The following is a 21,448-nucleotide window of genomic DNA, read 5'->3' as shown; positions in this document are numbered from 1 at the left end:
ACTTTTTCTATGAGATATCAAGAAGCTATAATAAGTGTTGAACATGTAGTATTGCCTCCAACTAAATATATAAGTAGACTAGATGGGTAGCTATTCTCATTCACTTCTGCATTGTTCATGGCTGCATGCACCCTGCAATGGAAGACTTGAGTCCTTGTGACTGAAGCCATAGGGCCAGCAAAGCATAAAATATTTACTATTTGACTCTTTATAGAAAATGTTTGCCAATCCTTGGCCTAGAAACAGATCTAAGAATTTATGAGAACTTAGTGTAATGTCCAGTTGAAGACGGCAGCATAGAAGGATGTGTACTCATCTCCTCCTGTGAGAGCACAAAAATTGCAACTAGCTGTTGAACAACCATTGGCAGGAGGATGCTGGGATCCCCCCCGAAAGATACCCCACATCCAAAGACAAAGAAGAAGCCACAACAAAATGAAAGGAGGAGTACAAATACAATAAAATCAAATCCCATGCCTGCTGGGTGGGTGACCCACAAACTGGAAAACAGTAATACCAAAGAAGTTCTCCCACTGCTGTGAATGTGCTGAGCCTCACACCAGGCTTCCCAGCCTGGGGATACTGCAAAGGGACTAGGAATCCCCAGGGAATCTGACCTTGAAGACCAGTGGGATTTGATTACAGGACTTCCACAAGACAAAGGGAAGCAGAGATCTCACTCTTGGAGAGCACAAAGAAGCAGGGGAAGGGGCAGTGCTCCACAGGCAACTGAACTAGACCTAGCTCCTGGGGTTGGAGGGCCTCCTGTGGAGGTGTGGGTTGGCGGTGGCTCACCACTGGGGTGGGGGCACCGGCAGCAGGAGTCCTGGGAGGTGCCTCTTTGGTATAAGTCTTCTTGGAGGTCACCATTAGCTCTACCATGGAGCCGGGTGGACTCCAAGGCTGGGTTGCCTCAGGCCAAACAACTAACAGGAAGGGAGCACCACCCCACCCATCAGCAGATTAAAGCTTTATTGAGCATGGCCCCGCCCACAAGGGCAAGTCCCAGTTTTCCCCACAACCAGTCTCTCCCATCAGGAAGCTTACACAAGCCTCTTAGCCTCATCCACCAGAGGGCAGACCGAAGAAGTAAGAAGAGCCACAATCCCACAACAGTTACAGCAAAAACCACATTACAGAAAGTTAATCAGGATGAAAAAGCTGAGTTATGTCCCAGATGAAGGGACAAGATAAAACCGCAGAAAAACAACTAAATGTAGTGGAAATAAGGAAGCTTCCAGAAAAAGAATTCAGAATAATGATAGTGAAGATGACCCAGGATCTTGGAAACAGAATGGAGAAGATGCAAGAAATGTTTACCAAGGCCCTGGAAGGACTAAAGAACAAATAGGGATGAACAATACACTGGAAGAGAAATCAATAGCAGAATAACTGTGGCAGAAGAACAGATAACTGACCTGAAGGACAGAATGGTGGAAATCACTGCTGCAGAACAGAACATAGAAAAAGAATGAAAAGAAATGAGGACAGACTAAGCGATCCCTGGGACAACATTACACGCACCAACATTTGAATTATAGGGGTCCCAGAAGGAGAAGAGAGAAAAGACCTGAGAAAACATTTGAAGAGATGATAGCTGATAACTTCCCTGACATGGGAAAGTGAAGAGTCAGCCAAGTCCAGGAGGCAGAGAGACTCCCAGGCAGGAGAAACCCCAGGAGGGACACAGTGAGACACAGTAATCAAACCAACAAAATCAAAGACAAAGGCAAAATGTTAAAGACAACAGGGGAAACATGGCAAACAACATATAATGGGAGTCCTATCAGGCTATCAACTGAACTCTACAAAGACGGACGGGAACTCAGCAGAAACTCTACAAGACAGACAGGAATGACAAGATATATTTAAAGTGACGAAAGGGAAGAACCTACAATCAAGAACACTCTACTCTCATCCAGATTTAATGAAAAAACTCTCACTCAGATTTGATGGAGAAATCAAAAGCTTTCCAGACAAGCAAAAATTAAGAGAATTCAGCACCACAAAACCAGCTTTACAACAAATGCTAAAGGGACTTCTCTAGGCAGGAAACACAAGAGAAGGAAAAGACCTGTACAAAATAAACCCAAAGCAATTAAGAAAATGGTAACAGAATCATACATATCAATAACTACCTTAAATGCAAATGGATTAAATGCATCAAACAAAAGACATAGACTGGCTGGGCAAATGAAACCATGTGCATGTAATGTACTTCCACTTACCACATCACTCTACTTACCTCCCCAAATTGTATGTAATTATTTTATATTGTTAAGTTAATAATATTTCCATTATGGCTTGCAATTGTAATTATTGTTTGGTCTTTATCTGGCTATTGATTGCCATAACTGGTAAACATCTTTTACTATTGTGGAAAAAAAAGAACTTAGTGTATGATGAAGATGGTATGGCAGATCAGGGGGAGGAAAAAGACTTAGCTTTCCTAGAAGAAGAAAATTAAAATTAGATTCTTTCTTCAGATGGATTAAAGATTCAAATATGAAAAGCAGAACTTTATAACCTTGAGAAGGTAACAGAGGATCAGGTCTTCATCATCTCAGTATAGAAAAAGACTTTTTAGGTAGTGCACAAAAAGCCCATATGTAGAGGTGTCATTTGTGCTGTTGAAAGAGGGTGTTTGCTATGACCAGCCCGTTCTCTGGGCAAAACTCTGTTAACATTTGCCCTGCTTCATTTTGTACTCCAAGGCCAAATTTGCCTGTTCCTCCAGGTATCTCTTGACTTCCTACTTTTGCATTCCAGTGCCCTATGATGAAAAGGACATCTTTTTTTGGTGTTAGTTCTAGAAGGTCTTGTAGATCTTTCATTGGGCCATTCAATTTCAGCTTCTTCAGCATTAGTGGTTGGGGCGAAGACTTGGATTATTATGATAGCCAGTGGTTTGCCTTGGAAATGAACCAAGATCATCCTGTCATTTTGGAGACCGCACCCAAGAGCTGCATTTCAGACTCTTTTGTTGACTATAAGGGCTACTCCATTTCTTCTAAGGGATTCTTGCCCACAGTAGTAGATAAAATGGTCATCTGAATTAAATTCATCCATTCCTGTCCATTTTGGTTCACTGATTCCTAGAATGTCTATGTTCACTCTTGCCATCTCCTGTTTGACCCCTTCCAATTAACCTTGATTCATGGACCTAACGTTCCAGGTTCCTATGCAATGTTGTTCTTTACAGCATTGGACTTTACTTTCACCACCAGACACGTCCACAACTGGGCACTGCTTTCAATTTGGCTCAGCCTCTTCATTTCTTCTGGAGTTATTTCTCTGCTCTTCTCTGGGAGTATTTTGGAGACCTATTGACCTGGGGGGTTCATCTTTCAGTGTCACATATTTTTGCCTGTTCATACTGTTCATGGGGTTCTCAAGGCAAATATGGTGAAGTGGCTTGCCATTCCCTTCTCCAGTGGACCACGTTTTGTCAGGACTTGCCACCATGACCCATCTGTCTTTGGTGACCCTGCATGGCATGGCTAAGAGTTTCATTAAGTTACACAAAGCTGTGATCCATGTGATCATTTTGGTTAGTTTTCTGTGATTGTGGTTTTCATTCTGTCTTCCTTCTGATGGATGAGGATAAGAAGCTTGTGGAAGCTTCCTGATGGGAGAGACTGGCTGTGGGGAAAATGGGGTCTCACTCAGGTGGGCAAGGCCATGCTCAGTAAATCTTTAATCCAGTTTTCTGCTGATGGGTGGGATTGTGTTTCCTCCCTGAGGTTTTTTCTGAGGCCAAACTATGGTAGGGGTGATGATGGTAAATGCGACCTCCTTCAAAAGGACTTATGCCAGCATGCTGCAGCTCCCAGGACTATTGTAGACAGTTCCCCTGACCCCACAGCAGGCCACTGTCAACCCACATCTCTTCCAGAGACCCTCAAGCACGTACAGGTGAGCTTGACTCAGTCTTTTGTGGGGTCACTGCTCCTTTCTCCTGGGTCTTGCTATGCACAAGGTTTTGTTTGTACCCTCCAAGCGTCTCTGTTTCCCCAGTCCTGTGGAAGTTCTGTAATCAAATCCTGCTGATCTTCAAAGTCAGATTTCCTGCAGATACTCATTCCCTTTGCTGGATCCCCAGGTTGAGAAGTCTGCTGTGGGGTCTAGAACTTCTGCAGCAGTGTGAGAACTTCTTTGGTATAATTGTTCTCCAGTTTGTGAGTCACCTGCCTGGTGGCTCTACAATGGGGTTAATAGTGACCTCCGTCCAGAGGATTTGTGTCACATGCTACGCCTCCAGGACTGCTGTTGCAAGAGCCTCTGTCCCCGCAGCAGGCCACTGCTGACCAATGCCTCCACAGGAAGCCCTCAGACAGTCAAAGGCAGACCTGACTCTGTCTCGTGTGGAGTCACTGTTCCTTTCCCTCGGTCCTGGTGCGCACAATGCTTTTTTTTTTTTTTTCCCATTTATTTTTATTAGTTGGAGGCTAACTACTTTACAATATTGTAGTGGGTTTTGTCATACATTGACATGAATCAGCCATGGATTTACACATATTCCCCATCCTGATCCCCCCCTCCCACCTCCCTCTCTACCCGATCCCTCTGGGTCTTCCCAGTGCACCAGGCCTGAGCACTTGTCTCATGCATCCAACCTGGGCTGGTGATCTGTTTCACCCTAGATAATATACATGTTTTGATGTTGTTCTCTCGAAACATCCCACCCTTGCCTTCTCCCACAGAGTCCAAAAGTCTGTTCTGTACATCTGTGTCTCTTTTTCTGTTTTGCATATAGGGTTATCGTTACCATCTTTCTAAATTCCATATATTTGGGTTTGTATACTGTATTGGTCTTTATCTTTCTGGCTTACTTCACTCTGTATAATGGGCTCCAGTTTCATCCATCTCATTAGAACTGATTCAAATGAATTCTTTTTAACGGCTGAGTAATATTCCATGGTGTATATGTACCACAGCTTCCTTATCCATTCGTCTGCTGATGGGCATCTAGGTTGCTTCCATGCCCTGGCTGTTATAAACAGGCACACAATGTTTTGTTTGTGCCCTCCAAGTGTCTCTGTGGGTATGAGGTTTGATTTTAAACACGATTGCACCCCCCACCATCTTGTGGCAGCTTCTCATTTGCCCTTGGTTGTGGGGCATCTTTTTTTGGTGGGTTCCACCATTCTCCTGTCGATGATTGTTGACAGCTAGTTGCAATTTTGGTGCCCTTGGAGGAGGAGATGAGTACACAGCAAATCAAGACCAGGAGCTGACTGTGGCTCAGATCATGAACTCCTTATTGAAAAATTCAGACTTAAATGGAAAAACATAGGAAAAGCCACAAGGCCATTCGGATGTGACCTAAATCAAATCCCTTATGAATCTACAGTGGAAGTGACAAATAGATTCAAGGGATTAGATCTGATGGACAGAGTGTCTGAGGAACTACAGATGGAGGTTCATAACATTGTACAGGAGGCAGTGATCAAAACCATCCCCAAGAAAAAGAAATGCAAAAAGGCAAAATCGTTGTCTGAAGAGGCCTTACAAATAGCTGAGAAAAGAAGAGAAGCAAAAGGCAAAGGAGAAAAGGAAAGATATACCCATTTGAATGCAGAGTTCCAGAGAATAACAAGGAGAGATAAAAAAGCCTTTTTAAGTGAACAAAGCAAGAAATAGAGGAAAACAATAGAACGGGAAGGACTAGAGATCTCTTCAAAAATAAATTAGAGATAGCAAGGGAATATCTCATTCAAAGATGAGCACAATAAAAGACAGAAATTGTATGGACCTAACAGAAGCAGAAGATATTAAGAAGAGGTGGCAATAATACACAGAAGAACTATACCAAAAAAAAGTCTTAATGACCCAGATAGTCATGATGGTGTGATCACTCACCTAGAGCCAGACATCTGGATTGTGAAGTCAAGTCAAATCCTCAAGGATGGTGCTGTTAAAGTGCTGCACTCAATATACCAGCAAATTTGGAAAATGCAACAGTGGCCACAGGACTGGGAAAGGTCAGTTTTCATTACAATTCCAAAGAAATGCAATGCTAAAGAATGCTCGAACTGTTGCACAATTGGACTCATTTCACTTGCTAGCAAAGTAATGCTCAAAATCCTTCAAGCTAGGTTTCAACAGTATGTACACCAAGAACTTCCATATATGTTTAGAAAAGGCAGAGGAACCAGAGGTCAAATTGCCAACATCCCTTAGATGATAGAAAAATCTGGACAATTCCAGAAAAGCGTCTACTTCTGCTTCATTGACCACACTAAATCTTTTGTGTAGATCACAACAAACTGTGGAAAATTCTTAAAGAAATACAAGTTCCATCTTACCTGTCTTCTGTGAAACCTGATGCAGGTCAAGAACAGTTAGAACTGGATATGGAACAATGGACTGGTTCAAAATTGGGAAAGGAGAATGTCAAGGCTATATACTGTCACCCTGCTTATTTAACTTATATGCAGAGTACATCATGTGAAATGCCAGGCTGGATGAAGCACAAGCTGAGATCAAGATTGCTGGGAGAAATATCAGTAACCTCAGATATGCAGATGACACTACCCTGATGGCAGAAAGTGAAGAGGAACTAAAGGGGCTCTTGATGAAAGTGAATGAGGAGAGTGAAAAAGCTGGCTTAAAACTGAACATTCAAAATTAAGTTCATGGGATCTGATTCTATAACTTCATGACAAATAAATGGAGAAACAGTGCAAACAGTGGCAGATTTTATTTTCTTGAGCTCCAGAATCACTGTGGACAGTACTGCAACCATGAAATTAAAAGACACTTGCTTCTTAGAAAAAAAGCTATGACAAACTTAGACAGCATATTAAAAAGCAGAGACATCACTTTGCTGACAAAGGTCTGTCTAGTCAAAGCTATGGTTTTTCCAGTAGTCATGTACAGATGTGAGAGATGGACAATATAAAAGGCTGAATGCCAAAGAATTGATGCTTTTGAACTGTGGTGTTGAAGGAGACTCTTGAGAGTCCCTTGGAGTGCAAGGAGATCAAACCAGTCAATCCTAAAGGAAATCAATCCTGAATATTCACTGGAAGGACTGATGTTAATGCTCCAATACTTTGGCCACCTGATGCAAAAAGCTGACTCATTGGAAAAGATTCTGACGCTGGAAACATTGAAGGCAGGAGAAGAAGGGGATGACAGAGGATGAGATGGTTGGATGACATCACTGAATCAATGGACATGAATTTAAGCAGACTCTGGGAGATTGTGAAAGACAGAAGCCTGGCGTGCTACAGTCCATGGGGTTGCAAAGGGTAGGACATGACTGAGCAATTGAACAGCAGCAACAACAACAAAAAACTCAGCTCACAAATGAAAATTTTACTATGTGACAACTACTATTATTATACTACTGCTGTTATGTACATGCATACACATGTATGCTCATATACCTGCACACAATCTCTTTGGCAAGAGACAGCATAAGCCAAGTTTACAGTCAGAATAGAAGAATGCAACTGCGACTGCTGATAGAGCTGGGCCCAGTATAGGTCAAGAAGTCCTGAGTGTGGATTGTTTGGCAAAGGACAAATAACCCAGTAGAAAAGTGAGGAAAGGTTAAGACCTAGAGTTTCAGCAAAGAGAAACTATTAATGACAAAGATAAATGAAAATACTTAGCCACATTACTCATCACAGGAAGACAAAATAAAAGGAACATGCATTCAGAAAGTTGGATGATTCATCCCAAGTATGGAGAAGTAGAGAAATAGGAAAATTTGCACAGCTGGTGAGAGGGCGAGCTTTCAGCAGCATTTCAGCAACATCTGATAAATTGAAAGTGTGTCCTCTATAACCCAGACATTTGCTTTTCATACTGTGTCCCAGAGTGTCTCTCACACACATGCAGAAGGGCATTGCTTGCAGCATTGTTTGTGATAGTACAGGAAACAAACCACCTAATGGCTCTTAAAGTGAGAATGGACTTGGGAATTGTGGTGTATTCAAGTATTGGACATGTAGTACTTGTGGTAGCAGAAACCTATCTTGAAAAGTTAATGCTGACAGAAAAAGGAAGTTGAGATATAAGTTGTGATAGCATTTATATAAATTAAAAGATTCAGTATATGTGCTGCCAAAGCAAGCACGAATTAAAAGATTCATAAGGCAATGTATTTGTTGTCTATCTGTCTATCTATGCCTTTAAAGTTAGGTTAGGCATCTCTTATAACCTTCACCAAAGTAAAATAAAATAGCAATAAAAACATTAAAATGGTTGTGGGGGGAGCCATTTAATGAAAATTGTAAAGCTCTAATTTTTTTCACAGAACATTATTTTTAGCAAAATCAAGAGCACATTTTCTTTTGTTAATCACCATGGCAGGCATGGGGTTGTTTATTTCATTATCTAGACACATCTCAGATTGAAAGAGAGGAAGAGAGTCAGAGTTGTGAAATAGGCAAGGAGAGGCTTTCCCCTCTTGGGGACTGAAATCCTAACGCTCAGAGCTGATGTCTGTGAACTACTGAAGAGCCCCCCAGCCTGGGCATCTTCTGTGCACGCAGCTACCTCTCTACCTCTCAAATACACTGCATGCACCTGGGCTCAGGAGGCTCGGAGGGACTATCTGGGGAGGTGAGGCAGACGAAGAAATTCAGAGGGAATCCCATAGGAGGCCTACTGGAGTGAGGCCTTGGTGGGACGGTGTTCACCTGTGTGCCTCCGCTCTGTGCGTACCCCCCTCTTGGCACAACTCCCACACATCCCCAGATACAGGTCTGTCACTTCCTTCAGGAAGCCTTCCCCGACCTCCAGTCTGGATCCCAAAGGCCGCCTCCCCTGTGGTATCCTGCTGCCAGCTCTGGCTCTGCTTCCAGTGCCCTGCTTCCACTTGCATTTTAGTCGGGGTTTGGGGCTCCTTCAGAGTCGAGGCAATGAAGTCTGCACCCCCAGACCTCACTCAATGCCAGGCTCACAGTACATGCCCCACACTTTGTTTTGATGATGTGAGCAGAGAGGTGGCAGGGTGTTTGGATAAGATGGGGGCTCAAGACAGCTGACGCTATAAGAGCCAGTGTAATCAGTGAACAGTCCCTGCATCAGGCCAGCCAGGACTCTTTACTCAAGGGCAGAAAACTCAACAAATGCCTCCAAGAAAACTTACCAGGTCACTTAACTGGAAAGCCAATGTAGCCCAGGCTCATCTGAATTACTGTTATTTGGAGCAGGTTTTTCTCCTCTTTCTATCTCTCCCATTTTCTCTCTCCCTCCATCCTTGCTTTCTCCATCTCTGGATTCCATTTCTGTATGGGAGCCATTCTGTCACTGCTCTGGGCAGGAGAAGAGAAGGCTGCCATAGACGCAGCCCCTCCAGCAGGGCAGAGCAAGTTACTCTCCACTGGTTGCCCCAACAGTTCCCCAGGATTAGCACTGCCTAGCTCTGATTGGGCCCTGTATCCAGCTCTGACCAGTTGGCATGGCAGGGTGTGTATGCAAGTGGCTTGAGCTTGCCGGGAACTAGGGGTGGAACCAGCTCCAAGGCCTCCAACAAGACTCTGAGGGTAGAGGAGGGCTACCAGCCACCGGTGACTCTTCCCTGCTGGGTTCTGCAGGGTGGTGCTTCTGGCTCCTTTCCCAGGAGCTGCGGCTGAACACGAGCCATAACTAAACACTGGCTGTTCAGAGCTCAGAAATTGTTCCTGTTGGTGTTACACTGTGTGGTTGGCCATCAATTAAGCTGTGGGTTTTGCATTCAGAGAAGATGGAGCTTTACTCTACACTTGGTTGTAAATCTGAGGCATTTGCTCATCTCTGTGGGCCTCAGCTAGACACTAAGAAAGAAACTGGACACACGTGGCCAGGACCCAGCCTCAGGGGCCGGTGGGAATAAGGAGTGATGTGAGGTTCCACATGTAGGCTTCTGTAACTCTCGGAATTATTTTTCAGCATAATGCTATTCATAGAGTTGCTCAAAGTGGACATTTAAGTGTGCGGACCACCAGCTGGGGAAAATGCCCAAATGAGAGCCTCCATTATTTTCCGTTTGCTCAGTCATTCAGCACACATTCACATGGAGACTTTGCGGAATGCACAGTGCTAAGATGGGACTTAAAGAAAAGGTGTCCAGAGCATTAGTACTGGTATCAACAAGAAAAAACACAGTCACACTTGCCGATGCCCTGTACTGTGTCCATCGCGTTCACAGTCTGTGGTGATTCTCACAACAGTCTCTGAGATAGCTGCGCCATTACTAGGTCGTGGTTATAGAGACCAAAGCTTAGTGAGAGCCATGGGTGACAAAGTGACAGAACTAGTAACCGACAGAGCTGGGGTTCAAACCCAGCCTGATCTTAATTCTAGAACTTGTGATGTTTTTCCTTTTTTTAATTTTAGATTAAAGGATAATTACTTTACACTATGTGATGGTTTCTGCCATACATCAGCGTGAATCAGCCACAGGTACACATATGTCCCCTCCCTCATGAACCCTCCCTCCCACAGCCCTCCCCGTCTCACCTCCCTAGATGGACAGAGCACCGGCTTTGGGTCCCCTGCATCACACAGCAAATTCCCACAGTCTGTCTATCTTACATATGGTAATCTGTATGTTTAAATGCTACTCTCTCAAATCATCCCACTCTCTCCTTCCCCACTGTGTTCAAAAGTCTTAGAACTCGCACTTTTAAGCATCACACATTTTTTCTGCTGAGACAGAATTGCAGGATGACTGATTTTAAAGCATGCAATATTTGTAGATACAAATATCAGTCTCCTACCATATGTGTACTCCTGCAAACAGATCACTTTTTTTTGAAACCCAAATCCCTATTTGAAACTGACCATGGGAAGTCACAAGGGAACACCAAAGGGAACTTCTTTTGTTAAGAGAGCACTGTCTTCTAAACTACATTGCTTTGATAAATCAAAGAAGTTCTTCTTAATCATAACTAGAGCAGTCATTGACTGAGCTCCTGTGCTACCTATCAGGCATGATTCTAATCTATTGGTGTTAATAGCTTTTCCTAATGGTCTCATGAGGAGGGATGGCAGGGGTCAGCTGCCTATTCACTAGACCTCTTTGTGCTTCCTCCCAAGCACACAGTTAGCTCATATTTCTAGCCCCCCTGCAATTAGGTGTGACCTTGTGACTGAATTCTGCTCAATGCACAATGGGTGAAAGTGACAGGTAATGCCCTGGGACTTTCTCCACTGTCACCCTTTCTTTGAGACCACAAGACAGATTGAGCCTGACTTCCTGCATCAGTATGGGAGATGTTACCCAAGCGAGAGGTAAACTCCTGCTGTGTTAATCCACTGAGACTTGGGGATACTTTGTTACAATGGCTAGCATTGTCTTATAGCTAGCTATTAATCCCCTTTTAATGACTGTACAACACATATTCTTTCCACCCTTGGACTTTTCTGAAATTATTAGGCTGAATCTTAATTCTTCCCAGCATCTTACACTTGCTATTGGCCTAGACTGAGGTCTAAGTCCAAGAGAAAAGACTTGCATTTGTTTCTTCCAATACCTTGGGCCACTAAAAACTCGAGTTCTCTTTATTTTTCTTTTAAAAATTTTTTTAAAAGTTTGCATTGGGGCATATAACTGATTCACAATGCTGCATTAGTTTCAGATGCACAGCAAAGTGAATCTGTTACACAAATACATGTATCCACTCATTTCAAGGTTCTTTTCTCATATTGGCTATAACAGAGTGTTGAGTGGATGGAGTTCTCTTTAAATGAAGCTCTCTGTTTCAGGTCTTCTGGACTATACCAGGTAGTGTCAATACAAACTTCAGACCCTCTTGAAGACCAGCTTATGGTTCAAACTCTCATGAGAGAGTTTTTTTCCCTCCTTTATCTGGTGCTGCAACTGAGACAAGCAAGTTTGTTTGCCACTCTTTCTATGGGACGGGTTTATTTCTCATGTATTCACACGTGGAGGGTATGATGGTTAACTCTACAGGTCAGCTTAACTGGCCTCAGTAGTGTCCAGACAGCTGGTAGAACATTCTTTCTGGGCATGTCTGTGAGGATATCTCTGGAAGAGATTAGCATCTGAATAGGTAGACTGAGTAAAGAACATCACTTTCACCAGTATGGGTATGCACCATCTGATCTATTGAGGGTCTAAATAGAATAAAAAGGCAGAGGAAGGACAAATTAGCTCTCCCTGCTGGAGCTGGGACAGCCATCTCCTGCCCTTGGACAAGGCTACCCTTCATTCTTAGGTGTTCCGGCTCAGACCAGGACTTCCTCTCCGCTTGCTCCCCCAGCACGCTCAGGTGTTAGGACTTGCACTAAACTGCCTCACTGACCTTCCCAGGTCTCTGCTTACAAACAGCACATCATGGGACTTCTCAGTTTCCATAAACACGTGTGACAGTTCCACAAGCAAAACAAATCTCTCTACATATCCTGTTTCTTTGTAGAACCTTAATACAGAAAAGTTGACCCTTGATGTTCTGGCTTTATTTGGGGAGCTCCTACTGAACACCTCATGTTAGGCATTTTTCTTTTTAGTGGCATGTAAATAATGTTGCATCTCACATTCAGTTTGTATCTTATATTCAATGAAATACAGTATCATCTCCAGTTTATAGACAGAAAATGAAAATATCTGAGGCACAGACAGAGCAAGGAATTCTCTAGTTAATGTCAAGGCTGCAGTGTGGACCTAAGGGTCTTAACCGCCATGCCACCGCAGCGGTTGCCTGATGACCACACTTGGCCACCAAACAGAGGACAGGTAGGGTGCCGGCTCAGCTGGAACCAGCTCCGCCATCATCAGGGGTTTGAATTTTGACATGCTTCTCAGCTTCAGGTTCCTCATCTGCATCCTAGAGATAGAAAGACATTGATTAATTTATAAGATTGCAATGAAGATTAAGTGGGGCTACAGTGTAAAGCATTTCATATACTGCTAGACACATAGAACTTATTTAGTGATGGTTAGGTATGGTTATTATTGTTTTATTCACTATCCTGTACTGTTTCCCAGTAGTAAAATATGGAGCATTTATTCGGTCCCTTCCACGTTCATGCCACGCGTTCTCACTTCAGTGTATGATAGAGTCACTATCGTCCTCGCGTCACAGATGAGACACTGGGCCCAGAGATGCCCAGGGACCCGCCTGGCTTACACAGATGGCCCGCGGCAGAGCCAGGGTTCAGACTCAATCCTGCCTAAGTCCAGGGGTTGCAGTCTTTCATCTCTGCCCCGCCTCGCTCGGTGCAACTTGCTTCTAGGATGTGATATTTTACAGAACGAAAGAGCCTGGGGATGACTCTAGGCCTGGAGGAAGACTTGTCCCTGAATGATCAGAACTGCTCCTCCTTTAAACACAAAACCTCTCTGGACCTGGTTGGTTAGCCAATGGCACTTGCTGTGGGGAAAGGGCAGCTGGCCTAAACCAGCTCAGGACAGACTCTAGTCTAGTGTGGATTGTGTACTTTCGGGGGATCATTCCAGTGACCCAGTGACTTAGATCATAAGGACTCTCTGGGCTGTGCCAGTCAGAGGAGGCTTCCTGGAGGAGGGGGCACTCCAGCAGCCTTGAAGGACAGGTGGAAACGGGGACGGAAGCACTTGGGGCAGGACTCCAGTGTGAGCAGAGGGATAAAGGGAAGGACGTGCATTTGGGGCTGGGGGGCTTTGGGAGACGGTCTTGGGAATCTAGAGGCAGTTCCATCTGAGTCTCCCCCAGTGGTACTCAGGAGCGCGAGGGTTTGCTGCTCCAGTCAGTTTCTGCAGCTCAGAGGCCGGAGGATGGGAGGGCATCAGAGCAGCCTCAGCGCCCTGCAGGTCAGGCCATCCCAGCCCCAGCCAGTCCTGCTCACAAACCTGTGGCCCCAGGTAGGGATTCCGTCTGTTGCCCCTGCCTTGAGATCCTGCCTCACTCTCTGTAGTTCCTGCTGTGCTGGACGCAAGGCCTCACACCTAGAATCCCCTTCTGTCCTGCTCAGGGCTACTGGCTGCCTTGGCATAAGACCGGCTTTGCCCTGCATGTGGGAAGTGCTCTTTGGGTAGAAGGAGTCAGGACATCCAACGGAAGGGAGCAGTGTTGGCACATGTCACCAAAGCACTTACAGGCTCGGCCAGCTCCGGGGATGTGAGTGATGGTGTTGGGACTCGGTGCCTCTGTCTGTGGGCTCTCCTCTCCTCTCCTCTCTGCTGGCTTCCCGTCCATGTGGTGTATACCGGGAGTTCCAGGCTTGAGAACTCGTAGAGACTGTTAGAGATTTCAGTTAAGAGAAGTTTTCTGTCCCAAGGGTAAGTGCCTAACCTCTGAGTGCTGGTGGCCAGGGGATGACCACCAGGCCTTGACGACTTGTCTTGGACACGTGCCCGCCCCAGGGTGTGAGAGAGAGGAGGCTCCCAGAGGAAACCGGGGCTTTTTCCAGAGGACAGAAAGGCAGGAGCCGGGAAGATGGCAGGGGCTAGCAGCCCTCAGATGCTCTCCCCACAGTGCTTGCACTCCAGGCTCAGGCTCACCTGGGGCTGCATGGTAGGTGCTGGTGGTGGTTTGGTGGCTGAGTCGTGTCCAGGTCTTGTGACCCCAAGGACTGTAGCCCGCCAGGCTTCTCTGTCTATGGAATTTTCCAGGCAAACATACTGGAGTGGGTAGCCATTTCCTTCTCCAGGGGATCCTCCTGACCCAAGGACTGAAGCTGCGTCTCCTGCATTGCAGATGGTGCCCTGCATTGCAAGCAGATTCTTTATTTACCACTGGGCCACCAGGGAAGCCCAGGCAGGAGGGAAGAATGAATGGGGGTGAGTACTCAGCTCTGAGGGTGCTTGCTCTGCTGATGGTGCCCCCTGTGGGTGTTGGAGGTGCACTGTCCCTGGGGACCTGAGTCCTGGGAATGCCAGCTAGCTTACCTGAAGCCTCCTGGGTTGGATCTGTAACCTTGCTGGTCCATCTCAGCTGGTCCATCTCTGAGCTTCTAGGGAAGACTCCCGACACATGGGACTGGCATCTAATCTTCGGAAAAAGCTGGCAGCAGGTGGACGATGTTCCTGTGACTACGTGGCAGCTGCCTTGCATCTGCAGGTGTGGGTGAGGAGCCCAGGACACCCTGGGGAATTGCTTTTGGGCAGCTTTCTGAGTGAGCACTTGATTTATGTACTCAAAGATGTCCTACATGCCAAAGGTTGTCGCACTGTCACAAACAAAATGTTTATCTCAACACAGTGTTTCTCCTCTGGTCACCATTGAAATGCTGAGTGAAAGGTGAAATTTATTTTTTATCTCCATTTTCAAATCCTGGCCTTTCCAGTCGGTGGGTAACCAGGTCTTGCAGTCCTGAGATGAAAACGATTCTTGACACTAGGAGCAAGCATTCAGGTTCAAGCACAGGGCAGGCAAGTCCTGGAGGAATCAGGGCACAGGCACGCTATGCGACATGGCAGGTAGGAGGCGGGAGGGCAGTCACAGGCCCTCTTTTCAAGTCAGAAAGGCCCCCGGGGGTCCAGCTCACCACACTGCTCTGGGGGTGGAGGTGGGTGCTGAGAGGCCACCTGACGAGACGCTGCGTCTCTGGGTGGATGAGAGCGCTGAGACGCTGCCCTCCTCCTTAACGCCTCTGAGGGTCACCAGGAGCGACTCCTCAGCGGGGATCTGAAGAACAGAGGGGCAAGCCACTTGCAAGGACAGAGCCTGCGTGCAGCAAGACCCCACCGGGAAATGGGACGGTGTGTCCGAAGAAGGCTCAGGCCCCTGGGAGTGTGGGAGGGTAGCACGGCAGGGTCAGGTCACACGGGCCACGTGGGCTCAGGGATTCATGCGAGACGGGAAGCAGGGAAACGCGGATGAGGGAGTGAAACACAGAGTGACATGCTCTGGCTTGCATTTTAAAGAGAAGACTGTCTGCTGTTGTGAGAGTGTGTGGCGAGGAGCCAGTGAGGGAGGAGGCGGCCTTGTGGGCAGCAGGCCTGGGAGGAGGCGGGAAGCGCAGGGGCAGGACAGGGTCTGGGGACTCAAGGTCTACCTTGATTTATTTTGGGGGTTGAATTCACAAGACATATGGATGGTTTATATTTGGGGCTGAGCAAAGGGGAGCTACTAAGAAGGAACCACTCCTAAATTTCTGATTTGGATCCTTTGACTCAGATGTGGGAGACAGGAGTCTCTTGAGCAATGTCATTACGTGATGTCGAATAAGGAGCTGAGTACAGCCATGTAGCAGGATCTCTCAGGACAGCTGTGCTGGGGTCCCTGTCTGAGCTGTGGGTACAGATGCATCTAAACCTGTGAGAAAGCAATAAGGCCAGGACCTGTCCTGAGGAAACATCAGCGTTTAGAGGTGGGCTGGGTGAGGAGAAACTCACAAAGCGGCATGAGAGAGGAGGGGGAATAAGAGAAGGAGGCATCATGGAAGTTGAAAGCAGGCTGGAATATGGGGAGTAGTACTGCTCAGAGATGGAGGAGTATGAAAGTTAGCATTGGCCTTGGAAATAAAGAGGCTGTGGTGGTGTGAGTGGTGGAGAGCAGCCCAGATTGGAGCAACTGAAGATGGAATATGAGTTGGGGAAACCAAGCAACCTGTGCAGACCACTCTCCTCTGGGCACATTACTTGCCAGTTTCCTCTCAGCTGGGCAGAGCTATGTGACTAGTTTTGGTCAGAATTGTGAGCAAAGGAGCATGTGCCATTCACGGGCTGGGGCAGTGGAAACCCTTGGACTGCAGTCCTAAGTTCCCATTCCATTCTGGAGGCCCCTGAAGGTTACCCTTCCAGATGAAGCAGCTGCAAGATGACGGAGGCTCCACAAGCCTGGGTCCTGAGTGACTGTGAGGAGCAGAGCTGCCCTTCCTGAAACAGAGAGGGGCACAGAGTTGCCTCTATCTTTCTGGCACTTATGTCTCCATGGCTTTAGCGACTAGGAAGCTGCCCACAGACGGTGTGACTCTGTGACTCTTCTCGCTCTACCAGGTATGGCAGGAGGAAGGGGAAGTACAAAACAACTGCACTCCTCTCTCTTTATGGTCCTGGTGTTCACAATGCTGTGTTTCTTCCAGACCGTCCTCATCCATCAGCAGTCAGACATCTCTAGAATCAAATATCTTCCAAGCCCTCCCAGCAACAGACCCTCCACGGAGGGAGCGGGTGCTGTGGCTTCGTCATGGAGATGGCCATCCATCAGGTGGCTGAGAGGCTGTTATTAATAATGGGTGGGAAAATATCTACTTGGCTTCTCTGTCATTGTTATTGCCTTTAACTATTACTTAAAGAAGAAACATAGTCAATATGCTTAATCTATGGTTTTCTCTGAACGTTTTGGTAACAATTCATTTTAAGTAGTAGGCAATATCCAAGGCCTGGTTACAATAAATCTGCAGCAATACAGCTCGCTCTCTGATCTGATGCACTAAATAGAAATGCACATATTCCTTTTTTTAACTTCTTTGCAAACATGCAGAAGGGTTACAGCAGGGGGGCCTTTCTGCCTGTTTCACTTCAACACCAGGTCAAGGCTGTCCCATATCTTGGGATTAAGTAAAATCCTAAGTAGGATTTATCAGTAAAATGGAGGGCTGTGTGCCCTTCTGATCACAGTCACTTAGGCTCTGTTAGCGGCCAGAGCCTAAATACCTCTGGTTCTTGCTGCTGAACCAGCACCTCTTCCTCATTACTCACAGTTTTGACTGCTTGACTTGTTCAGAGTTGTCTTTACCCGCTAGCTGTTCTCAGAGGCAGCCTTGAATCCTGCAGTCACTTTGCAGCGCTCCCCGAGGTTGCTGATCCCCTCTCCCGTCCTGAGTAGGAGATGCCTGCTGACTGAGATCAGCCCCAGGACTGGGCCTCTCCGGTCCTGAGTAGGAGATGCCTGCTGACTGAGATCAGCCCCAGGACTGGGATCTGAGCCTCTCCTTTAAGTGGATTAACTGTCATCCTGCTGTCTTTGTTAAGCTATCAACTTTCTTAGGAAATCCTTTTAAAATGCAAAACACAGAAGCAAACTGCAGCCTAGTTTTGGTAGAATTCTCACACAGTTTGGTCTTGCAGACTTCATCTGTATTTAGGTATTCAAGAAGTCACTTTATCTTTTAGGGGAGCCCTGCCAAGTCATTCTCTTTTTTTTGATTCAGCAAATTTTGAGTGATTGGGATGTGCATTTTTGAGTGAATTCCTGAGTAAAGATTATGTTGTAACAAAACTCTGCTCCTGAGTGATGATGGTGGTGGGGGAGCGGAGCAAGATGACTTTCTAGGACAAGCTCCAGTCTCTCTTGCAATGGATTCCCTTGCAGTCAAAGAAGCCAGGAAATCCTAGCATCAGCATCACCTTGCCCTGCGGCAGCCTGGCAAGTCACACAGACCTCCCCGGGGGTTCTTACTGTGTCCAGGACCTCACCCAGGTTTGGCTTCTCCCCTTTCCCTGCCCTCCTCTCCCTCACCCTCACTGTTGTCTCCTTCCTTGACAAATCAGCTGCCACAAATCCCTGTCTCAGAGCCTTCTAGGATAGACTAACCCGGGACAAACCTTGAGCTGATTCTGGGTGTAAGACAGCCCCAGATTGCTCATAAACTTGATTCCTCAGGTACAGACTGCTAGCTGGTAGGCTGCTGTGCTGACTTCCAATAGAATGTCCAGGTGATTTTAAAATATTGCTACTACTCAAATAAATAAGTTCTGTGCTGTGCTGTGCCAAGTCGCTTTAGTCATGTCTGACTCTGCGACCCTATGGACTGTAGCCCACCAGGCTCCTCTGGCCAAGGGATTCTCCAGGCAAGAGTACCAGAGTGGGTTGCCATGCCCGCCTCCAGAGCATCCTCCCAACCCAGGGATTGTACCTGGGTCTCCTGAATTGAAGGTGGCTTCTTTACTGCTGAGCCACCAGGGAAGCCCAAATAAGTTTATGGTATATGAAAAAATTAAACACAATTGACTTCTAAAATGCTAGGTCACCTGGGATCTGTGCATGTCACAGATTCGTTATCCCCTCATAGACCCAGGTTTCTGTGTACAAGCAACAGTCTGCGGGTTCATTTTTGAGCTCTCCTGAGTGATCAAGGTTCAGGCAAAGACATAGCTGCATGAGGCCAACACGGTCTCTCCAGAATCTAGGAGCCTGCTGAGCACCTCTCTGAAACCCCAGGGTGTTAGGCCAGCCCATCTTGGACAAGTTGAGAAGACAGCGACCAACCTTGTTAGCGAGCCCTCTGGCTCCACACTTGACCACAGTCTCGGCCTGTAGGGCAGGTTTTCGGGGCCTCTGGCTTCCAGCTGGGTTTGGGGGCACTGGAGGGGAGGGGAGACCAGAGCTTGCTTCCTCTCCAGTGGGCTGAGGTCCTCTGTGGAAAACCCACTGCCCCTTTCTGAGGCCTCTTCCCCAGCAGCGCACACAGTGGTTACCCGAGGGTGTTCCCACGGCCTGCACGGCTCCCCTTGACTCTCCCCTCATGAACAGTCCGTCCGTCAGGCTCTCCTCAGGGACTCTCCGGGTGTGCCTCTGCCCCAGGCCCCTGATGGGTGTGGAAGGAGACAGCCGTGTCACTGGCGGCTGCAGGAAGAGCCGACTAAGGGACTTTCTCCTCCAGACAGCAGAAGGTCCTGCTCGCGCGGTGTCTTCTGTCCCGCTCTCCACCCACCAGGATGTCTCCCTCTGTCTCAGTCCGTGTCCAGGCGCCCCCTTCCCTGGGGCTCCTCGGGAGCCCTCTGCTCAGGGTTTGTTGGGCCTTCCGCCTGCTGCTCAGGCGCCGCCCAGCCAGGCTGGCTGCTGACCAGGCGGACATCCCAGACTTTGGAGCCGCGTGAGGGCAGGAGCCACACGCACCCTGTCCCTCCTGGGCTCCCGCTGCCCCGCCGGAGGGCTTGGAGCAGCATGGGGCTCGGCTGTGGTGGCTGACGCCGCACTCATCCATGTCATGCACTCTGGGCTTGGGACTCGTGGTTTTCTTCGCCGTCAGAGCGTCCCCGTCCTAAGAGGGCTCCGCTGCCCTCCCAGCGCCCCCAGCAGCCCTGCGGGACGATGCCCGCACACGCCCCTGCTGGGCTCCGCTCTCCATTCCACCGCCGCCCCAGGGCTCTTGTTCTCTCTGCGCCGTCTATCTCGCCACGTTCTCTTCTGCAAAGCGCTCCTGACCAGAGGCGGAGGTGTTTCGCGCTGAAGGTTGAGGGATGTCAGAAAGGAGTGCCGGCGTCTCACAGAATGGGCGCCGCGGGGCTCCGTTCGTTCGCTGCGACTGCCCCTCCGCACGCTGCGTCTCTGCGGCTGCCTTCCTTGCCAGCCCGGGCCCCGCTCTGCCGTTTGACTAGAGCCCCCTTCATCTCCTCAGCCTGGTCTCTTCTTTTCTCCCCATCGCAAGGCCTTTTCAAACAAAGGAGACAAAAATCCCACTCCCAACAGAGCTCCGTTCTCTTTCTCCACCCCACTGTGCCCAGGGGCCTACATTTTCATACAGGCAGGAAGATCCTCTGAAGTATTGCTCTAAACTAAAAGGCCATCTGCTTCTAAGAAGAACTTGACCTATTTCTTAGACTATTGTAGCCGCTACAGTCACTTTCTGTTTTCAGTAAAGGGCATTTTCTCTTCCTGTTATTCCATTAGAGCTCGGGCTGCTGAGCTGGGGTCCTGTGGGTCACCCACCTGTTCTAAGTTTTCCTAGAAGTTGGTGCCACTGTGCAGTGGTTTTGCCTTTGTGCCTAGGCACCCCTGCCCTGGTGCGGTGCTTAGCGTGGCGAAGGGTACCCCTACTCCCACAGGCGACCCCTGTACCCTCTGCCACATTCTTGGGCCCAGCGGACATCAGCACAACTGTAGTGGGCAGTGCCAGGCACAAGGCCAGGGTTCCAGCCCCAGGCTCCCTCCTCAGGCAGGCCTTCTGCAGTTTCTGCTTTTCTGACATAGAGTTCTCACAGAAGCTACAGGGCCGATCAGCCCAAGCATAGGCAAAGGCTGCAAAGGTGGAAGGGTTGACATACTCAGGGACAACCCTCTTCCAACAGCGGACAGGTTAGAGGATAAATGCCCCAACCTCCCACCCTCCAAAGGAGTACTTCTGAAGTCCGTTCCAGCAAATTCTTCAGACGGTCCCAGCAGGACTGGGCCCCCAGTGCCTACAGTGACCAGCTCCTTTATTGGTTCTCCTTCCGCTCCCTCACTTCTGTTCCCTGGGATCACCTCCCAAATCAACTATCAGCACCTGAGTTTTTGTCTTTGATCTGCTTTGAGGGGGACCCACGTGAGGACAGGTACTTGAAGGCTGTCTGTTCTGTGGTCTTCAGTAATCACCTGAGGTGCTGAGTTGGGATCCGGGGCTCCCCACTGGTTCAGAGCCCTTCTGCACGGCTTTGCTAACAATCCCCTGACTTTCTGCAGGGACAAATGGCTCATGTGATGGATCTGCCCATATAACTCCTCTCTCATCCAGAGTGTGATATTAGACATCTCAACTCTGGAAGCTTGATTCATCTGGGGAGAGTCTTTGGCCATCTGAAAAGCCATAAAGTTCTCCTGGTGTGACAAGGAGCAAATGACTTCAGTGTCATATTACT

This window comes from Muntiacus reevesi, chromosome 2 (assembly GCF_963930625.1).
Source record: "Muntiacus reevesi chromosome 2, mMunRee1.1, whole genome shotgun sequence".
In the NCBI taxonomy this organism is placed as follows: domain Eukaryota; kingdom Metazoa; phylum Chordata; class Mammalia; order Artiodactyla; family Cervidae; genus Muntiacus; species Muntiacus reevesi.
The sequence above is the reverse complement of the archived record's forward strand: the minus strand, read 5'-3'. Positions refer to the sequence as shown.